This window comes from Apium graveolens, chromosome 4 (genome assembly GCF_009905375.1).
Source record: "Apium graveolens cultivar Ventura chromosome 4, ASM990537v1, whole genome shotgun sequence".
Taxonomy (NCBI): domain Eukaryota; kingdom Viridiplantae; phylum Streptophyta; class Magnoliopsida; order Apiales; family Apiaceae; genus Apium; species Apium graveolens.
In genome coordinates this window covers 180,539,798-180,560,731 of record NC_133650.1, presented here as the reverse complement: position 1 = coordinate 180,560,731, position 20,934 = coordinate 180,539,798, and the positions used below count along the sequence as shown (strand labels likewise).

Here is a 20,934-nt window from a genome sequence, read left to right as displayed (position 1 = left end):
TCTGGTTATTGTTTATTATTGCATATTCTGTTATTATGTTAGAATTGGACTGTTTTTATAAAATTGTGGACCAGATTCGTGGTCAGACCATATAATGGTCAAGTTAGGCCAATGTGTGCCTTGGATCCAGTAGTTAGAGCAATGCTGTGTGCCTTGCTCGGGGTTAGTGCGTGACTGATCAGCAGCCTAACCTTGGTTGTTAAATTAAAAGTATAATATCCAATTCTAAATCATAATCCATTGTTCACTTGATATCATAATCGTATTCACCTGATGATCATTATTCTCAGTTTTGTCATTGTGACTTGCTGAGCTAGTTAGCTCATTTGTGCGATGTTGTGTATATTCTTTTTAGTTAAAAAGGAACCAGTTGGTAATGAGGATCCCCAGTCCAGCGCGAGAGCTAGGGGTTCAGGTTGAGGAAGCTGAGCTAGTAGGCTTCTTTTGGAATAATTTAAGTATGTAAAAGGTTGTAATAATGTTTAATACTCAGTTTGAGTTTGAAATAGTTGGGATTTGAACGGTTTGTAATATATTAGTGTGCTTGGCTTGTGTGCATACTTTAACCTGTTGCGATCCGTGGTAGTTAGTAAATAGGGTCATTGCATATTATTATTATCTTTAATATTGTTATAAGCAGGTTTTAAATAAGGTGTGTGTGGACCCCAAACTTCTGACCCGGGTTTGGAGGGCGCCACAGGTTTGGTATCAGAGCTACAGGTTATAAGTCACTGACACAAGCCTAGGTTGACGGGAATGGGTAGAGGATTAGGATTAGAAGTAAGGAATAGAAAGATAGAACGTTGAGAGGTTGAGTGCTTCGATATATCAGGTATTAGTGTAATTCGTGTTATGGTACGAGATTCTTATATTGCGATATAATTTCAGATAGCAGCGATGGCCGACTCTTTTATTCCCGTATCAGCTGATCACTTTGAGCCTTCAGTTGGAGTGCCGTCTTCGGATCCACGTCCTGTTGTTCCACCCGTGTTGGCTATACTACCTCCACCTGTGTTGCAGCCCGTACCATTGCAGGCTATTCCACCTCCAGGCGTGAGGCCACCTGTTAGAGGACCCCCACCTGCTGATTCAGGCTTTACTAGTCATTCAGTCACAGAAGTACCTTTCCAGTTCTCTTCCTATCCTGTCCCATATCATCAGTTTGAGGCTTGCCTTATGGAGCAGCGATTCCTACAGGGTCAGATCCAGGAGTTATTGCATATCATGCGTACCAGAGAGATGGGGAGTGGTGAGAGGCGACTTAGGGAGAGGCTCCAGGCGTTTCATAGAGCAGCTGCTGTGAGGATTGCTGAGGCTACACATGAGGACATCACCCCTGATTTCCTAGTAGAGTGGGCTAAGTGGGTTCTAGAGGAGCTTGAGGACATAGGAGGTCCAGATTGGCCATGAGCCAGAGATTCAGAGATGAAGATATTGAGCAGTGTTGTTATGGTTCTATAGTATGTACAGTAGTGTGTAGTGTGTATTAGTAGATTTTTGAGTTGTATTTATAGACTAGCTATGCTGACTAGTGAGTAGGTTGTTGTACCCTTTTTGCTTTTACTTCTGAAGCGTCTTTACGCTTGTACTACCTAAAACTTTTGATCTATATATATCAGTACCTTTTTCCTTTCCAGCACTGTCATTTACTTTATTGCACCTATTTTACCTTACCTTATTTACTGCACCAGTTATACCCTGTGATACCATGTACCCTATTTTCCATAACTATTTAAATTCTGTAAAGAAGCATGCAATTTACTTAGTTACAACTATTTTCAAAAAGAGATATTCCTGTTTTACAAAACTTTTCCTTTATGCAAAGATTTGATTCAAAAGATAAATAAATTGATTGATTCTTTACAGAAAATGCCTCCCAGAAGAAATACCCGCACCAACACCCAAAATAAAGAAACCAACAATAACAACCAAGATGATACAAACCCGAATGTGAACCCAGGACCCATGGACCCAGCAATAGCCCAGATTCTTCAAATTTTGGCACAACAAACAGTTCACCTGGCACAATAACAACAAAGACAGACCAACCCTCAGGTAACTTTTAAAACTTTTCAGGCAGTAAACCCACCAGAATTCAAGGGTTCCTTAGAACCAATTGAAGCAAATGTGTGGTTAAAGGAAATAGAGAAGGCATTTGCCTTGGTAAAAGTGAAAGAGGAGCAGAAGGTTGAGTTTGCAAGTTACTATTTGAAGAATGAGGCCACCTACTGGTGGGAGATGGTGAAGACATTGGAAGGTATAGATGTTATTACTTGGGAGAGGTTTAAGGAATTATTTCTAGAAAAGTATTTTCCTCAGTTTGTTCAAGATCAGATGGAGCTGAAGTTTTTAGAATTAAAGCAAGGGAACATGTCGATAACAGATTATGAGAGTAAATTTGAAGAATTGTCAAGGTATGTACCGTCGTATGTTGATACTGATAGAAAGAAAGCTAAGAGAATCCAGCAAGGTTTGAAACCATGGATCAGAGGGAAGGTAGCCATTTTTGAATTGGATACCTATGCAGGAGTAGTACAGAAGGCTATGATCGCAGAGACAGAGAGTGAGATGTTCCACAAGGAAAAGGAAAGCAAGAAAAGGAAAGTTGAGAGAAGTGAGGGTCAGTCACAACCAGTGAAGTTTACAAATTTTAAGAAGGGCAAGTTTCAGTCAGGGAGAAATTTTAATTTCAGGAAACAAAATGCAGGAGACGGAGGCCAGGGCAACCGTCCAGCTAATGTGAATCAGCCGAATCAGTTGAGATTAACTTTTCCAGATTGTCAAGTATGTGGAAAGAAGTATGGAGGAGTTTGTAACAAGTTGAATGTGGTATGTTTTAGATGCAACCAGAAAGGGCACTATTCGAGGGAGTGCCGAAATTAGCCCGCTAGAGAGCCAGCAAATAAGGATCAGCCTATCCGGAATCCAGCAGTGAAGGTTCCAGCCATTGGATTTGCGTGCTTCAAATGTGGAAAGCCAGGATATATGGCCAGGGATTGCAAGACATCAGCCCCAGTCAGTAATCCCTTGAGGATCATGGGATCTACCCCAACAGTAAATGAGACTCCAAGGGCTAGAGTTTTTGACATGTCGGTGAAGGATGTGATCCAGGATACGGATGTTGTGGCAGGTACGCTTAATGTGAATTCTTTATGTGCCAAAGTGTTAATAGATTCGGGAGCAACTCGATCGTTTGTTTCACAAGATTTTGTTAGTAAGTTAAATTGTCCAGTTGGGTATTTAAATGAAATAATGACTGTGGAATTAGCAAATCAAGAACGTGTACTGTGAATCATGTTTGTGGGAATTGTGAGGTTGAGATTTCTGGTAGTAAGTTTTGTGTAGATTTGATACCATTTAAGTTTGGAGAATTTGACGTTATATTAGGGATGGATTGGTTATCTAAGCATGATGCTCAAATAGATTGTCAAAATAAGAAAGTAATGGAGAAAACGCCAGACGAAAGAATAGTAACGTTCAAAGGTCAGAAACAAGTAAAGAAGTTCTTAACGATGATTCAAGCCAAGAAGTTACTACGACAAGGATGTGAGCATTTCGTAGCATATGTGATCGACAGAAGTCAGGAGCCAGCAAAACTTGAAGATATTCCAGTTGTAAATGAATTTCCAGACGTATTTCCCGACGAATTACTAGGACTTCCTCCAGATAGAGAAATTGAATTTGCGATCGACTTAACACCTGGAACAGAACCAGTATCCAAGGCCCCGTACAGAATGGCGCCTGTTGAGATGAAAGAGCTAGCAAAGCAATTGCAGGAATTGTTAGAGAAAGGAGTGATCAGACCCAGCGTATCCCCATGGGGAGCCCCGGTGTTATTTGTCAAGAAGAAAGATGGAAGCATGAGACTGTGCATCGACTATAGGGAGCTCAACAAGCTTACAATCAAGAATAAGTATCCGTTACCTAGAATTGATGATTTGTTTGACCAATTGAAGGGAGCCAAGTACTTCTCCAAAATTGATTTAAGATCGGGATATCATCAACTGAAGATCAAGCCAGAAGATATACCAAAGACAGCTTTCAGAACAAGGTATGGACATTACAGCTTTCAGATCAAGCCAGAAGATGTGCTTTTACCACTATCTCCCTTCTCTTATTGAAAGTAAAAATGCATGCAAGGGTGTTTTGGTAAAGTGGCATTGATAGAAGTGGGTAGTGGGGTGTTAATTGTCCCTAGTGCCCTTGAGTTGAATTAGAAGTGATTTGCATGCATGGGCAAAAGAGTAAAATGCAATTTAAATAAATAATTATTTGCAAAGAATAATTTTTATAAATAAAATTAATATTTCGAAAATTATAAAAGTTGTACCATAAAATAACTTGGATTTTTAAAAAATTTATGAGATCACTTTTGAAATTTATGAATGAAATAATTTTTAAAAGAAAATTTTCCAAAGTATAGAATATTCCTTATAAATCAAAAATAAAGGCAAATAATAAAACTCTTGCTTTGAAAAATTTATAATCTACATAAAGCAACTTATAACGCAGCAAATTCCATTCACACAAACGTACAATCACAAAGTATATTTATAATCGGCTCTAATATTATACAAAGTTCACAAATAATATTACATAAAATGCCGGTCGTAACAGATTTTCAGTGATGGCAATTGTACTTGTGTTATCACAGAAAATGGGAATTATATCCACTTGTCGACCATAGTCCAACAATTGGTATTTCATCCATAAAATCTATGCACAGCAACTACCAGCAACAATATATTCAGTTTCAGCTGTAGAAGTAGAAACTGAATTTTGCTTTTTACCGAACCAGGACACAAGCTTGTTCCCTAGAAATTGAGAGGTTCCCATTGTACTTTTTCTGTCTATTTTACAACTTGTATAATCTGCATCTGAATAACCAGTTAGATCAAAACCAGAATCTCTAGGGTACCAAATGCCAAGTTTTGGTGTTCCCTTGAGATATATGAAAATTCTCTTAATAGCTACTAAGTTAGATTCTCTAGGATCAGCCTGAAATCTAGCACAAAGACAAGTAGCAAAAATTATATCTGGCCTACTAGATGTCAAGTACAGAAGTGAGCCAACCATGCCCCTGTAACTTGAAATATCCACAGACTTTTCAGTAGTATTTAATTCAAGCTTAGTTGCAGTGGCCATGGGAGTTTTTTGCACATGTGCAATCCATTAAATCAAACTTCTTTAAAAGATCCTGAATATATTTAGTTTGACTAATGAATATTCCATCACTAACTTGCTTAACTTGTAAACCAAGAAAGTAAGTTAGTTCTCCCATCATGCTCATTTTATACTTACTTTGCATCAATTTGGCAAACTTTTTACAAAGTTTTTCATCTGTAGAGCCAAATATAATATCATCTACATGAATTTGAACAAGTATACTAGAGCCATTAACATTTTTAAAAAATAAAGTTTTATCAACAGTACCTCCTGTGAAGTGATTTTCCAAAAGAAACTTTGATAAAGTGTCATACCAGGCTCTAGGTGCTTGCTTCAGCCCATAAAGTGCCTTCAAAAGATAGTAGACATGTTCTAGAAAATTTGGGTCTTCAAAACCAGGGGGCTAACTAACATAAACTTCCTCCTCCAAATCTCCATTCAGAAAAGCACTTTTGACATCCATTTGATAGACCATGAAATTGGCATGAGCTGCATAGGCTAAGAAGATTTTGATGGCTTCAAGTCTTGAAATAGGAGCAAAGGTTTCCTCAAAAGCTATTCCTTCTTATTGACAGTAGCCCTTAGCAACCAGTATAGCTTTGTTCCTTACCACTATGCCATTTTCATCCATCGTGTTTCTGAATACCCACTTGGTGTCAATTGGATTCTTTCCTTTAGGTTTGGGTACCAGCTTCCATACCTTGTTCCTTTTAAATTGGTTTAGCTCCTCCTGCATAGCTAAAATTCAATCAGGATTCAACAAAGCTTCTTCTACGTTCTTTGGTTCTTCCTTAGATAGAAAGCTTCTATATAGACATTCTTCTTGAGTTGCTCTCCTTGTGTGAACTCTAGAAGATGCATCACCAATGATGAGCTCAAAAGGGTGATCTTTATTCCATTTTCTTTGTTGAGGTAGATTAGCTCTATATGAAGAGGCCTCATTGTCGTCTTGATGTGTGACTGAGTTTTGATTATTAAAAACTCCCCCTGAGTTTGTGAATCTTTGATTTGAGAAAGGGAAACTTTTTGTAGGTGATCTATTCTGACCTTCAGCTTCTCTTAATGTTCCGACGGATGATGCACTTTGTGTCCAGATGGATGAAGCTGATTGTCTCCCGACGGATAAGATAGATTATCTCCTGACGGATGAAGCATTTTGTAACTCGACAGATGTTGATTTATATGCTTCATTAGTTGTAGATTTTTCTGCATTATCCTTATTCACTATTTCTTCATCACTTTCATCACTATCCATCTCCACATTATCAAACTTGAGGCTTTCATGGAAATCTCCATCTTGCAGTCCTTTAATCTTTTTGTCATCAAACACAACATGTATTGATTCCATAACAATGTTGGTTCTTAGATTGTAGACTCTATATGCCTTTCCCACAACATATCCAACAAAAATTCATTTATATGCTTTAGCATCAAACTTCCCATGTTGATCAGTTTGATTCCTCAAGATATAACATTTGCAGCCAAAGACATGAAGAAAATTTAGAGTTGGCTTCCTGTTCTTGAACAATTTATAGGGTGTCATGCATTTTGCTTGATTAACCAAAGAGATATTTTGAGTGTAGCGGATAGTATTCACAGCTTCAGCCCATAAATATGTTGGTAACTTTGATTTTTCAAGCATTGTCCTTGCAGCTTCAATAAGAGATCTGTTCTTTCTTTCCACTACTCCATTTTGTTGTGGAGTTCTTGCTGTAGAAAACTCATGCACAATCCCATTCTCTTCACAAAATGATCTCATCACATAATTCTTGAACTCAGTTCCATTGTCACTCCCGACTCTTCTTACTTTAAAATCAGGATAATTGTTGACTTTCCTTATGTGATTGATGATGATTTCACTAGCTTCATCTTTAGATTTTAGGAAATATGTCCAAGAGAACTTTGAGAAATCATCCATAATTCCTAGGCAAAATCTTCTCCTTGAGATAGACAACACATTGACTAGTCCAAACAAATCCATGTGTAACAATTGCAAAGGTTCTTCAATTGTTGAATCAAGATTCTTTCTGAATGATGCTTTGATCTGCTTTCCTTTCTGGCAGGCATCACACAATCCATCCTTAGTAAACTCCACTTGAAGAATACCTCTTACCAGATCTTTCTTGACAAGCTCATTCATGGTCTTGAAGTTTAAATGGGACAGCTTCTTGTGCCATAGCCAACTTTCATCTTGACTTGTTTTACTGAGAAGACAAGTGACAGATTCTGCATTAGATGAGTTGAAGTAAGCTAAATACACATTTCCTTTTCTCACTCCAGTGAGAACCACTTTGTTGCTCCTTTTGTTTGTCACAACACAGGCTTCTGAATTGAAGGTTACTGAATTGCCCTTATCACAAAGCTGGCTGATACTCAACAAATTGTGCTTGAGACTATCCACTAGAGCAACCTCTTCAATGATGACATTGTCTTTTGAAATCAAGCCATATCCCACAGTATAACCTTTTCTGTCATCTCCAAAAATAATACTTGGGCCAGCTCTTTCCTTAAACTCAGTAAGCAGGATAGAATCTCCAGTCATGTGCCTTGAGCAACCACTGTCCAGATACCAAAAATTCTTTCTATTTCCCTGCATACATCAAAATCAAATCAAGTTGATTTTGGTACCCAAGTTTCCTTGGGTCCTTCCTTGTTAGCTTTCTTCTTTGATTTATTAGGTTTAATCTCGTTTGACTTAGAGATTTCTGATTCATCCTTAGTCATTTGATTTGGATCTTTGAAACCGGTCATTAGTACATAATTATCATGCACATTTTGGTTAACAGGAAAAGGCATGCTATTTGCAAACATGTTATTCCAGTAAGGCATGTTAAATGGCATTTATGGCATACTAAATGCAGCATAATAAGGATTATGTGCAAATGGCATATTAGCAAATTGTGAATTCATATTCTGAGTAGACATAGCATTTATAAGCATGTTAGGCATAACAGTCATGTTTGGAAAAGAGGGAGGTACAGACATAGGAGTAGGAATGGCAAATTTGCAATTAACAGACAAGTGATTAACACTACTACACTTAACACGGATTTTTCTTGGTGCATATTGATCAGGTGTGTAGTTGTTATGCTTGTTAATTCCTACTTTCCCATTTCTATTGTTTTTCCTTTTAGCTTCTGCTTTAACCTCAATCTTTTCTTGTCTGTCATTCAATTGCTTGATGGACATATGACCAACATTAACTTTCTTCTCCTTCTTCACTTGACTTGATTCTCCCGGAACAAAGTGTTTGGAAACTGATCCATATTTCTCATTCAGCTTGGAAAGCTTAGCTTTGCTCACAGGTTTACTCACAGCCGACGGATGTGGCTCTTTGTCACTCGACGAATAATCCTTTTGATTATCTGACGGATGATTTCATCATCTGTCGAGTCCACATCTGTCAACAATCCTTCAACCAAATTGAATTCCAGCTTCTCCTTACTCTTCTTTCAGGCTGCATCACAAAAGGACTCAATGTCTTGAACTTTAGTGATTTGAGCATGAACATCTCTGGATGATTTCCATGCCTTAATCACTTCTTGTTCTCGATCAAGCTGCTTTTTTAAAATCTCTTCTTTCTTCAAGGACTCAGTTAATTCATCCTTAGCAATTTTACACTCAATTCTCAATTTTTCAAATTTAATAAACTGGGACTCTAGCACATTATTCCTCTCACTTAAAAACAAATTATTTTTGTTAATTTTACCATTTTCCTTAGTGAGGGACTTAAGTGTAACACGCAAGTGATATAATTCTGTGGACATGTTATTGATTGCATCATTACACTGAGCTTTAGATAAATGTCCTAGGTTAGTGGTGATTACCTGATTACTTGAAGAACTTGTTTCTATTTTATCAGATTTGGCCATCAGGGCTAGGTTGACATAGCTGGTTTCTTTATCTTCATCCAATCCATCAGATGCCCAGTCATTTTCTTGTGTAATGAAAGCCCTTTCCTTTTGCTTGAGCAGCTCAAAGTATTTCCGTTTATAATCAACAGGCTCAAACTTCTTCTTGCTACAATCAAACTTTCTACATTCACTTGCAAAATGCCCTGCCAAGCCACATTTGGAACATTTGAATTTGGATTTATCCACCATGTTTCTACTTGGCTTGGCTGCTCCAAAATTCTTTTTGAATTTGAGCTTGGCAAATCTTCTGGATAGGAATGCTAGATGTTCATCAATATCATCCATGTCATCTTGGCTCAAATGATCTTCATTTTTAGCTACGAGCCCTTTACCCTTACATTCACAGACCTTTGATGTAGACTCAACAACTTCTACCTTCATCTCTTTCTCTTTCTCTAACTCAGAAACCAGTGCTATGGACCCTCCCTTCTTCCTTCCTTTCTCCATCCTCTCATCTTACTCTATTTCAAGCTCATATATTTTCAGGATGCCATACAGTCTCTCCAAGGTGAATGATAAGTGGATTTTATATCCACTTGGAACGCTTCATTACAATCTTAAATTGTTGTTTTGGACTCAAGTTGTTGGTATTTTGATTTGATTTTGTGTTATTGCATTTCAGGTATCAGTTAAATGAAGAAATGAGCTTTTAAAGGAAATATAATGAAAAGTGATCAGATTTGGAAGCCAAGGCCATTTTCAAGTTGTTGAGAATCTCGTTAGCTTCGCGTGGGAAGTTGAATCGCCTAATTCTGATGAGTAGAACTCAAGTTATGGCCAAAATAAGATTCATCGGAATTTTCCAGAAAGGCTACACGCGGCCGCGTCAGAAGGGTACGCGGCCACCTCCGACCCGCACGCCACCGCGTGCTGATGCGCGGATGACTCACTGATTTCGCTGAAAAAGCCTTTTTTGAGTTGAATTTAATGATTTTAAGGGTCCGGGTTCAATATGGGCTTATATATACTTAAAAAAGGGTTTTCATCATCCGGGAAGATTGGGAGATCAAGGAGAAGACCTAGAAGCATAAAACAACTCCGAAAAAGAAGATCTTGTTTTCAACTTGTGATTCTTTGAATTAGTTGTAACTTTGGATGCTCGTTTTCGTTCTTGTTGAACCTAGATCTCATTTATTCGTACTTTAATTATTATTCAGTTTATTAAGACCTTATTTTATACCATGCTTTCATTGGAACCCATGGTGATGATGAGTTCGATTATGAATTAATCGTTGTCATGGGATTCTAGCGGATTTACTTATGGATTTCAATAGTTAATTATTTTGATATCTTGGTGTGTGATGATTGATTGATATCCTAGTATTGGTTGTGCTTATTCGTCTTATATGCGTAGCTAACATATAAGATAGTGTGTTAATCTCTATTGAAGCGACAGTGAATATAGAGGTTTAGAACGTGCCATGCTAGCATAGGTTCATGTATTTGTCATGCATGATTCGTAGGTAATTTTAACCATCTTACTTGCCCTATGTAATCACGATAGATAACTTGCGCATTAAACCGTTATGTTTTCAATTCTTATAGACATATAAGGACTAAGCATAATTGGTGTCTATTCAACTTCTATCTCTTTTGTGGATGTTCGGTAATAGGGTATTCGTACAACGAAAGTTGGCGTTTACTAGTTTCGTGTTATCTGATTAGTGTCATCACCATTACATGCTAAGGTTAAGAACAATAAGGCTATTGAATGAAGTATTTAATGAAGTTAGAATCCCATGTTTGTCATATATAGTAATTCAACCTCAATTCTCTTAGTTAATGTTATTTAGTATAATCTCTTAGTTTAATAAAAACCCAATTTGTTATTTATCTTAGCATTGAGTGATAACCATACATTGTTGCATAGGTGCATAAGTTGAACTTAACCTAAACCAGTCTATGTGGGAACGAATCTGATTTATATCTTATACTACTTGCGAACGCGTATACTTGCGTGAATATTAGCGCATGTTTTCGCCCTAACAAGTTTTTGACGCCGCTGCCGGGGACTCGGTGTTAATTTTTAGTTTATGTGCTTGTCATCAGTGGTCGTTAAAGTTCACTGACTCAGATTCTTTTAGTTTCACGGTTTATTTATTTGTGTTTCAAGTACTCATTATAATGGGAGATCCAGCAGCACAAACGAAAGCCTTGATGAATTTTTCTCAACCCAAGATCAATGACATTCAATCTAGCATTGTCCGGCCAACTATCACAGCTAATACCTTTGAGATCAAGCCTGGCATAATTCAATGGGTGCAGAATTCAATCCAGTTTGGGGGTTCTCCAACTGAAGATCCCAATATGCATATTAGGGATTTCATTGAGATCTGCGACACCTTCAAGTTCAACGGTGTTTCTGAAGATGCTGTGAAGCTGAGACTGTTTCCATTCTCTATGAGGGACAAGGCTAAGAGTTAGTTACACTCTCTACCAGTTGGTTCGATTACTAATTGGGAAGATCTTGCTCAGAAGTTTCTTACTAAATTCTTCCCTATGGCGAAGACAGCTGCACTCAGGAATGCTATTACTCAATTTGCGTAACAAATGGGAGAATCGCTATGTGAAGCTTGGGAGCGCTATAAGGAGATGCTTAGAAAGTGTCCTTATCATAGAATGCCTGATTGGATGATCATCAATTGTTTTTACAATAGGTTGGGAGCACAGTCCAGACCCATGCTCGATGGAGCATCAGGCGGAACATTATGGGCAAAGAGCTATGAGGAAGCTTATGATCTAATTGAACTGATGGATGCTAATGAATATCAGTATCCGACCTAGAGATGTCCACAGGGCAAGGTAGCAGGAGTTCTTGAAGTGGATACAACTATGGCTATCACTGCTCAACTAAAGGCGTTGTCTATGAAGATCGATTCTCTGGCTAACTATGGTGTTAAGCAGATAATCAGTGTTTGTGAGCTATGTGCAGGTCCGCATGTGACGGAGCAATGCGCTATATCTAGTGACTCAGCTCAGTTTATGAGCAACTTTCAGAGATTGCAGCAACCAGTTCCAGACACTTATCATCCTGACAACTGGAATCATCCTATCTTCAGCTGGAGCAACAATCAGAATGTGATGCAACAGCCGTTCCAGCAGTTTGGAAATAAGCTATTCAACCCTCCTGGTTTTCAGCAACAATTTGTACTAAGACAACAACTCCAACTTCAACAACAAACTCATGATGAAGGTCTATCTTCGAATAAAAAATCTGAATTGGAGGAGTTGAGGCTTATGTGCAAAAACTAGGCTCTTATATGCCAAAGCCAGGCTGTTTCTATTCAGAATCTGGAGAACCAAATAGGACAAATGGCTAACGCCTTATTGAATCGACTACCAGAAATGCTTTCTAGTGATACAGAAGTTCCAGGCAAGAGGGAAGCATAAGAGCAGGTTAATGCAATTACATTAAGGTCTGGGAAGGGTGCAAGCCCTAAAAATTCTCAAGTTTCAGAAAATGCAGTTCTGGCTGAAGAAGAAGTGCAGAAGGAAGTAGAGGTGGAACCAAGGAAGACTACTGTGGAATACACTCCTCCTGAGGGCAATACAGGGGAGAAACAGATCTATCCTCCACCTCATTTTCCTAAGAGGCTGTAGAAGAAAATGCTGGATAAGCAGTTTGAGAAGTTTTTGGAGGTGTTCAAGAAACTTCATATCAACATACCTTTCGCTAAAGCTCTTGAACAGATTCCTAGCTATGCGAGGTTTATAAAAGGTATTCTCTCTCGGAAAGTGAAGCTCGATGACTTAGAGACCATTGCTTTAACGGAGGAATGCAGTGTTGTGCTGCAACAGAAGTTGCCTCCGAAGCTTAAAGATCCTGGAAGCTTCACTATTCCTTACACCATCGAAAACTTGTTGTTCGACAAGTGTTTATGTGATTTAGGAGCTAGCATCAATCTGATGCCCTTATCTATCTTCAAGAAGCTTGGTCTTCCTGATCCGAAACCAAAATACATGTCATTGTAACTAGTTGACCGTTCCATCGCTTATCCACGAGGTATAATGGAGAATGTCTTGGTAAAGGTGGATAAACTCATCTTCCCTGCTGACTTTGTAATTCTTGATTTTGAGGAAGATAAGAAGATTCCCATTATCTTGGGAAGACCATTCTTGGATACAGGCCGAACTATGATCGATGTGCAAAAAGGAGAGTTTTCAATGAAGGTTTACGATCAAAAGGTCACTTTAATGTGTTCAAGAAAATAAAGTTATCAACAGCTAACGAGGAGTTCTTTAAAGTGGAGTGGGTCGACTCTGTAATAAATTCTGAAGATAAAGAAGGAGCAGAGCAATTGCAGGATTTGAATGCACCTCCGTGGATGAGGAAGTTGGATTTGTCATTTGATTCTCTTGGGTTAGCAGAGCTGAAAATTTCTCAGGAGCATTTTGAACAATTTATTCAAAAAGCTCCCACACTTGAGCTCAACCGAATGCCAGATCACTTGAGTTATTCATTCTTAGGTGCACCCCATGATAAGGGGTTGAGATATATTTTTGATGATAGAGAGAGTGGCTGGACGGATATTCCCGTGCCTATAAAGGATTCTTCTCATGTGCAACAGGTAGTTGATAGGACTGGTGTTGGTGATGCCCAGTATAGAAGATTGACTAGGCGTATAAAGGCTATGCATGTCATCCACCGATATTTTGCTGAAGATTTGACACACGCATTCGATACTGTTGTTCGAGACACTGGTGGCGAGGTTCATTGGCCACCTGATCCTCCACCCGACGAGGGTGACTCTCCCGCTAACTAGGTATGCCTGAAATCCTTATTATTACCTTCAATGAGGACATTGAAAATTTTAAGTTTGGGGGTGATAATGTAAGGATTAGTAGTGTGTGTCCATATAGATTCATATAGATTCATATTGCATATTTAGTTGTAGTTCATTCATATTTTTGCATGATTGTTCATTTAGGACATATTTGTTTATTTTTATGTGATTTTATATAGTTACATTTGCATGCATTTTTAGCATGATCCCTTAAGATGAACTATGATATTTGATAAGTTGATGTTGATTTGAGTGTGGTGATGACGAATAGAGGGATGTTTAAGTCCTAATGAATTGATTTGAATGCCAGAAACAAATATTTTCACAAAGTCTTATAGGTTTGCTTTTGAACTAGATCATGATCATACTTGTTTATTTGTTGAGATTTAATCACTTGGTTATATTTAGAATTTGTGATATTCTCGTAATGACGTAAAAATACTGATTTTTTTTAAACTGGAGAAAATCTTGGATTTTATTGCTAGTTGTTGTAAGGCTAGACGTCAAATGGCTAGTAACCGGCTCATAGTTTTATGAGTAGTCTAGGGTTGAATGAGATGGAGCAAAACACACTCATTCAGAAATTATTGAAAGAAAAAAGAGAAAAAAAGGAAAAAAAAGTATGTGTTTATGCATAATTGATCAAGAGTGAGCTCTTTAATACTCGAGTTATTAAGTTCTAGGGGACTTTGTGCCTAGTGACCTAAGGCTTTTATAGTCTGGGATCCGCTAACCTAACGCTCACTACATGGGTATTATTGCATAAGTCTTTTGTGGACCTCATTCAAATAAGCATCTTTGTTATGTGTTCAATAATAGTGTGAATCCTTGTATAACTCTAGGAGAAAGGAGGTGTTGTGAGTCATAATGTGTTTATTGTCTATTCTGTTTATAAACTTTTGATTGTTTCGATGATAAATAAGTTAAGATTATTGATCTAGTATCGATAGATATCTGTTAAGCATTCCACACACGCACGATTCTGGTTTGTGAGTTGGTTTGTGGGACTTATTCGAACTCTGTTTTAAGTCATTGCATTCTTAGAGGCATTGGCTTATTCATTTGGTTATGGTTATTCTGAGGGGATCGATTGCATTATCATTTATTGCATTCATGTAGTCGCATTCATGCATTAGGTTTGTTTTGTAGTTTTGAGTCTATTTATTCTTGAGAATAAACATCAATTCAAGTTTGGGAGTGTGATAAGTGGATTTTATATCCACTTGGAACACTTCATTACAAGTTTAAATTGGTGTTTTGGACTCAAGTTGTTGGTATTTTGATGTATTTTTATGTTATTGCATTTCAAGTATCAGTTAAATAAAGAATGAGATTTTAAAGGAAATATGATGAAAAGTGATCAGATTTGGAAGCCAAGGCCATTTTCAAGTTGTAGAGAATCTCGTTAGCTTCGCGTGGGCAGTTGAATCGCCTAATTCTGACGAGTAGAACTCAAGTTATGGCCAAAATAAGATTCATCAGAATTTTCTAGAAAGGCTGCACGCGGCACGCGGTCGCCTGCTGACACGCGGCCGCCTCCGACCCGCACGCGACCGCGTGCTGATGCGCGGCTGACTTCGCTGAAAAAGCTTTTTTTGAGTGGAATTTGACGATTTTAAGGGTCCAGGTCCAATATGGGCTTATATATACTTTAAAAAAAAGGTTTTCATCATCCGGGAAGATTGGGAGATCAAGGAGAAGACCTAGAAGCACAAAACAACTCCGAAAAAGAAGATCTTGTTTTCAACTTGTGATTCTTTGAATTAGTTGTAACTTTGGATGCTCATTTTCGTTCTTGTTGAACCTAGATCTCGTTTATTTGTACTTTAATTATTATTCAGTTTATTAAGACCTTGTTTTATACCATGCTTTTATTGGAACCCATGGTGACGATGAGTTCGATTATGAACTAATTGTTGTCATGGGATTCTAGCAGATTTACTTATGGATTTCAATAGTTAATTATTTTGATATCTTGGTGTGTGGTGATTGATTGATATCCTAGTATTGGTTGTGCTTATTCGTCTTATGTGTGTAGCTAACATATAAGATAGCGTGTTAATCTCTATTGAAGCGTCAATGAATATAGAGGTTTAGAACTTGCCATGCTACCATAGGTTCATGTATTTGTAATGCATGATTTGTAGGTAATTTTAACCATCTTACTTGCCCTTGTAATCACGATAGATAACTTGCGCATTAAACCGTTATGTTTTCAATTCTTATAGATATATAAGGACTAAGCATAATTGGTGTCTATTCAACTTCTATCTCTTTTGTGGATGCTTGGTAGTAGGGTATTCGTACAATGAAAGTTGGCGTTTACTAGTTTCGTGTTATCTGATTAGTGTCATCACCATTACATGCTAAGGTTAAGAACAATAAGGCAATTGAATGAAGTATTTAATGAAGTTAGAATCCCATGTTTATCATATATAGTAATTCAACCTCAATTCTCTTAGTTAATGTTATTTAGTATAATCTCTTATTTTAATAAAAACCCAATTTGTTATTTGTCTTAGCATTGAGCGATAACCATACATTGTTGCATAGGTGCATAAATTGAACTTAACCTAAACCAGTGTCTGTGGGAATGAATCTGATTTATATCTTATACTACTTGCGAACGCGTATACTTGCATGAATATAAGCGCGTGTTTTCGCCCTAACAGTGAACTTCTTGTAATCCTGTGAATTTCTCAATGAGACTGCCATTGGTTTCCATTCCTTTGGTAGAGATCTCAGGAACTTGAGGTTAGAGTCTTTTGTTTGATAGACTCTTTCATGCAACTTAAGAGCATTTAGTAGCTTTTGAAATCTACTAAGAATGTCAGTGAGAGACTCACTTTCTTCACAGTGGAAGTGCTCATATTGCTGAATTAGCAGCTGCATCTTATTCTCCCTTACTTGCTCAGTACCAACACAAATAATCTGGATTGTGTCCCAAACTTCTTTGGCTGTTTTGCAGTTAATGATGTTATCAAACATATCACCATCAACTCCATTGAACAATATATTCATGGCCTTCTTGTTTTTCCTGACTTTCTCAATATCAGCATCTGATCATTCATGCCTAGGCTTGGGAACAGATGGTTCATTGCCTGTTGCAGCTCTCAATGGTACATGAGGACCTCTCTCTATGTGATCCACATAGGCCTCATCTTGGTAAAGAAGATTGTTATGGATTAAAAACTAGGGTATATGATTGTTGTATTTATTACTAGGGAACGTAAGCTTTGAGGCTTGATTTGACTGCTCTTGTGTTTCGTGATTCAATCTGCCTTAACAAGATGTCTACGTACCTTGCTGATTGCCAAGGATCAAGTCAAAAAAATGTTGTTCTTGGTGATACTTGCCCTCGGGGCTATGGCGACGAGGGCTCACGAAGGATGTAGTGACTTTTATGTCCACCAAGGACTAAGTCTAAAATGTAGTTCTGATTGCTGAGGTGAGGCCCCTTATATAGATGTGGGGAGTCCTTGAATTGGACTTGGGTTAGGAGACTTGGTGGGCAAGTCTCAGAATTAGAATGGACTTTGGAGTCTTAAGTGGTAGGAAACTGATTCCTTATCCTTTTAGGTCCCTTGGAGGCTAATCTACTAGGATTTATGTCCTTATTGAGACTCTTCTTAATAGATGATTTTTCCCTTATAAATTAATTACAAAATTAATTAATATTCAGGGTTTTGGGCCCTTTCGAACTGGGCTTCATTGTTGGACCTTATCTGGTTTAATTAACTTTAATACCAATTATATTCCTGGGCTATTTTTGGGCCCCTATTCAAGTGTCTTGGGCCTCTTCTAATGGGCTTAACTGTCAGCCCAATGTTGATATAATTGGTGCGATATTAATTACGCAATCAGGGTTTATTTTATTCCATATCAAAGATGTAGGTGCATTTTCACCTTCCAGTGGTGATAATTATCTTTGTCCAGAAATGGAATTTTGACTCCAACATCCTTCTTGTTCATCTTGCTGTTTGTTGTGATCTTTACACTCTTTGTACTTCAAGAGCTTGCTCTGATACCAATTGTTATTCCCTAACAATACAACAAGAATTACATAAGGGGGGTTGAATGTGATTCTGGCTACTTTTTCAAGATTTTTAAAACAGTGCTAACTCGACAGATATATAAGAGTTTGATTTGCAGATTGCGGAATGATGTAGTTATTTAAATCAAAACACAAAGTAATAAAAACACAAGTTTTTAAAACTTTCTGGTGGATTTGAAAGTAACCACTAGATATATATATATATATATATATATATATATATATATCGAATGAGAACTCTGTGAAGCTTGAATAGATCACAGCTGCTTACAAGTTTGAACAACTAAACTTACAGAGAAATGCTACAGAATATAGCTTGAAAATGTTTCTCTGAAAATGTTTGTGCTTAGTTAATTATTCTACTAGCTATACTTGGTTTATATATATCACCAAGTTTACATGACAATAAGACAAGATAATAAAACAAAACATATCTAGTATAACTTCTTGCTGCTTCACTACTCTATTCTAGCATCTTTGAATATCTTCATAATAGCATGGAAATGGTAATGCTTCTTTGTTCTCAAATTCCTGCTAAACAGGATGCCACATTCCTTTTGCAAACACCCAATGCATGTGACTGTGTTGTCACTGTCAACAGATATTTGAATTTGATCATCCGTCGGGTACATACTTGTCATCCGTCGGGTAGCTTTGTTGATCATCCTTCGGGTGGCTATTTGTCACTTGACTTCATTTCACTTATACAGAATTATAAGACATCTTATATTTATAATTAATTAACCTATTCTTCATATCCACTAGTAGTCAACATGACTCATTTGCTCCTACAAAATCTACACAAAGTTGTTTGCAGAAATGTGCTACATATCTTATTTTTACATAAGCTACTCACCTGGTGGATGTCAAATCGTCATCCGTTGGGACTATATTAAATCATCCGTCAGGACTATATTTGATCATCCGTCGAGTACTACAAAATTCACTAAGTTAAATCTACTAAGGTGTTTTGTTTAATTTATCATCAAGTTCACAATATATTCCTAACATTTTATGATAAATATTACAAGAACTCAAGAAGCTCCTCGAGGTGGTTTCGTATTAAAATATTAGTTTTACGATTTATTAAAAATGATAGAGTACGAGTCGCGTAATAGTAACATTCGGCAAAGTCAACTCTAGAAGACTACTTTGACCGTCCGTTTCGACCAAGGATTGATACTTATTTTGAGTCGGTCGGATATTGAAAATTATGAAGTATTATACTTATTAGAAATATAAGTCGGTGTTGGGATTAGTAATATTGATTAAGATTATGATATTTGTTGATTAGAATACCTGGAACGAGAGGAAGTCGGAAAACGTATCTTGGACTCCAGGCAAGTTTTCAAACCCTACATTTTAAAAATGTTGTGTTGTGATTGTTTTCAAATAATGTTGATATATACATAATGCTATATTTAAAATCTTGTATGAATTATGTTCTATACCTAACTCATGTTTAGGCACTCCCCCGAATGTCTATACACGTGTTGAAAGAGTGAAGTCTGGGGACAGAAATGGTGGAAGATGAAGAGAATCCAGAGTTCATGCGATATGATAATGATTTTGGTATATGAATATTACTGAATTTCAATCGATAACGCTAGAGAGAAGCGTTGTATATATGAGGTGTATATTTTAGACCGAGGATCGTTATAATTTGATAAAAACTCGAAAGTATTCCAGAGGTGTTTTATTTAAGAATATTAACGCTATAATAGAGCGTGATGTATAAGTTGTAAGACCGAGAGTCGGTCAATTTATATAAAGTATAAACCCGAGAATCATCCCGGAGATGTTTTGGACGATTAAAAGTCCGTATTTATTTTGTTCCAAGGGACTCGATGTCCACTTGCGAAGTATTAAATATCTCGAATTTATTTAAAACGATTTCCGAAGATCATATTCCCTCGACTATATTTAATCACTCGGACAATGAATATTATTTCGGATATTCATTTTAAATAGGAGAAGTATTCTCCAACAATTATTTATTACAAACTCGATTACTTATATCTATTTAAGATTACTTGAATTATTTAAACATAAATTAGTTAAGGAATATTATTTCAAATATTTTTTTAAAATATAATTATTCGAGGTTTAATTATTTAATAATTATTATTTAATAATTAAATATTTATTACATGAGGTAATATGATTTAAAAATAGTAAGACTTGATTTTAAATATTTTCTGAGTTTAAGAAAAGCATTCTACTTATTTCGGACCGTCGGAAATGTTATCTCGACGTATTTTAAATATTTTGAATATAGTTTCAAAAGAAACTCCCCATTATTTATTTATTTGTTGACAACGATCAACTCACATTATCTTAGTACTTCCTTCGAAAATTCTCGGAAGTACACACATATATATATACACATATGAGATAAGTTGTACCTATCACCAAGCAAGACGCTTGGAGAACTTTGATGTGATTCGAGTTCTTGAGATATGATAGAATTTCTTGAAAGGACACGGGAGGGGTAGACTATAGTACTATGTGTACTAGGGAGATTATCAAAGGTACCCCAGGCGAAGGTACTTTGTGTACTCAGGAACTTGTGAAGTATGTGTATACCCAAAATGGGACACGCAGCCCGAATGCGGCAAGGGTGATAACCGGGATACGAAGGTGTCGTCCTTCTACTAGTAGAAAAGGTTACTAATTTTCCGTAATACGACTGATCATCGTATGCGGTAGCTCCGGTGATTGTCCTATATTCTTCCAATTGGAATTGAGATGCAATACCGTAATCCAAGCCTAGGTGCTGGGTTTACCATTAAGGTATTTACAGACTAATAAGTCAATCAAATAATTATTTTGAAAAGAGGTGTGTATCACTAAGAAAACTACTTTGAATAAATACGTATCCTTGTACGGATTAATATAATTTCCTTTAACAGTCTTTTTATACTGTTGATTATTATGGCTGAGCATTATTGCTCACTCTTGCTTTCTTTTAAATGTCACAACACAATAAATTACCAGTTTGCCGGTGTGGGACTTA

At 37.0% G+C, this 20,934-nt stretch overlaps 1 non-coding gene across 1 annotated transcript; it reads right to left on the bottom strand.

Moving 5' to 3' along the window:
* Window positions 1-11,594: 11,594 nt before the first annotated feature.
* Window positions 11,595-11,701, bottom strand: LOC141723239 (small nucleolar RNA R71). The gene has a single exon (XR_012576224.1). It is a non-coding gene; the product is annotated as a small nucleolar RNA R71 (small nucleolar RNA).
* Between the last annotated feature and the right edge of the window lie 9,233 nt (window positions 11,702-20,934).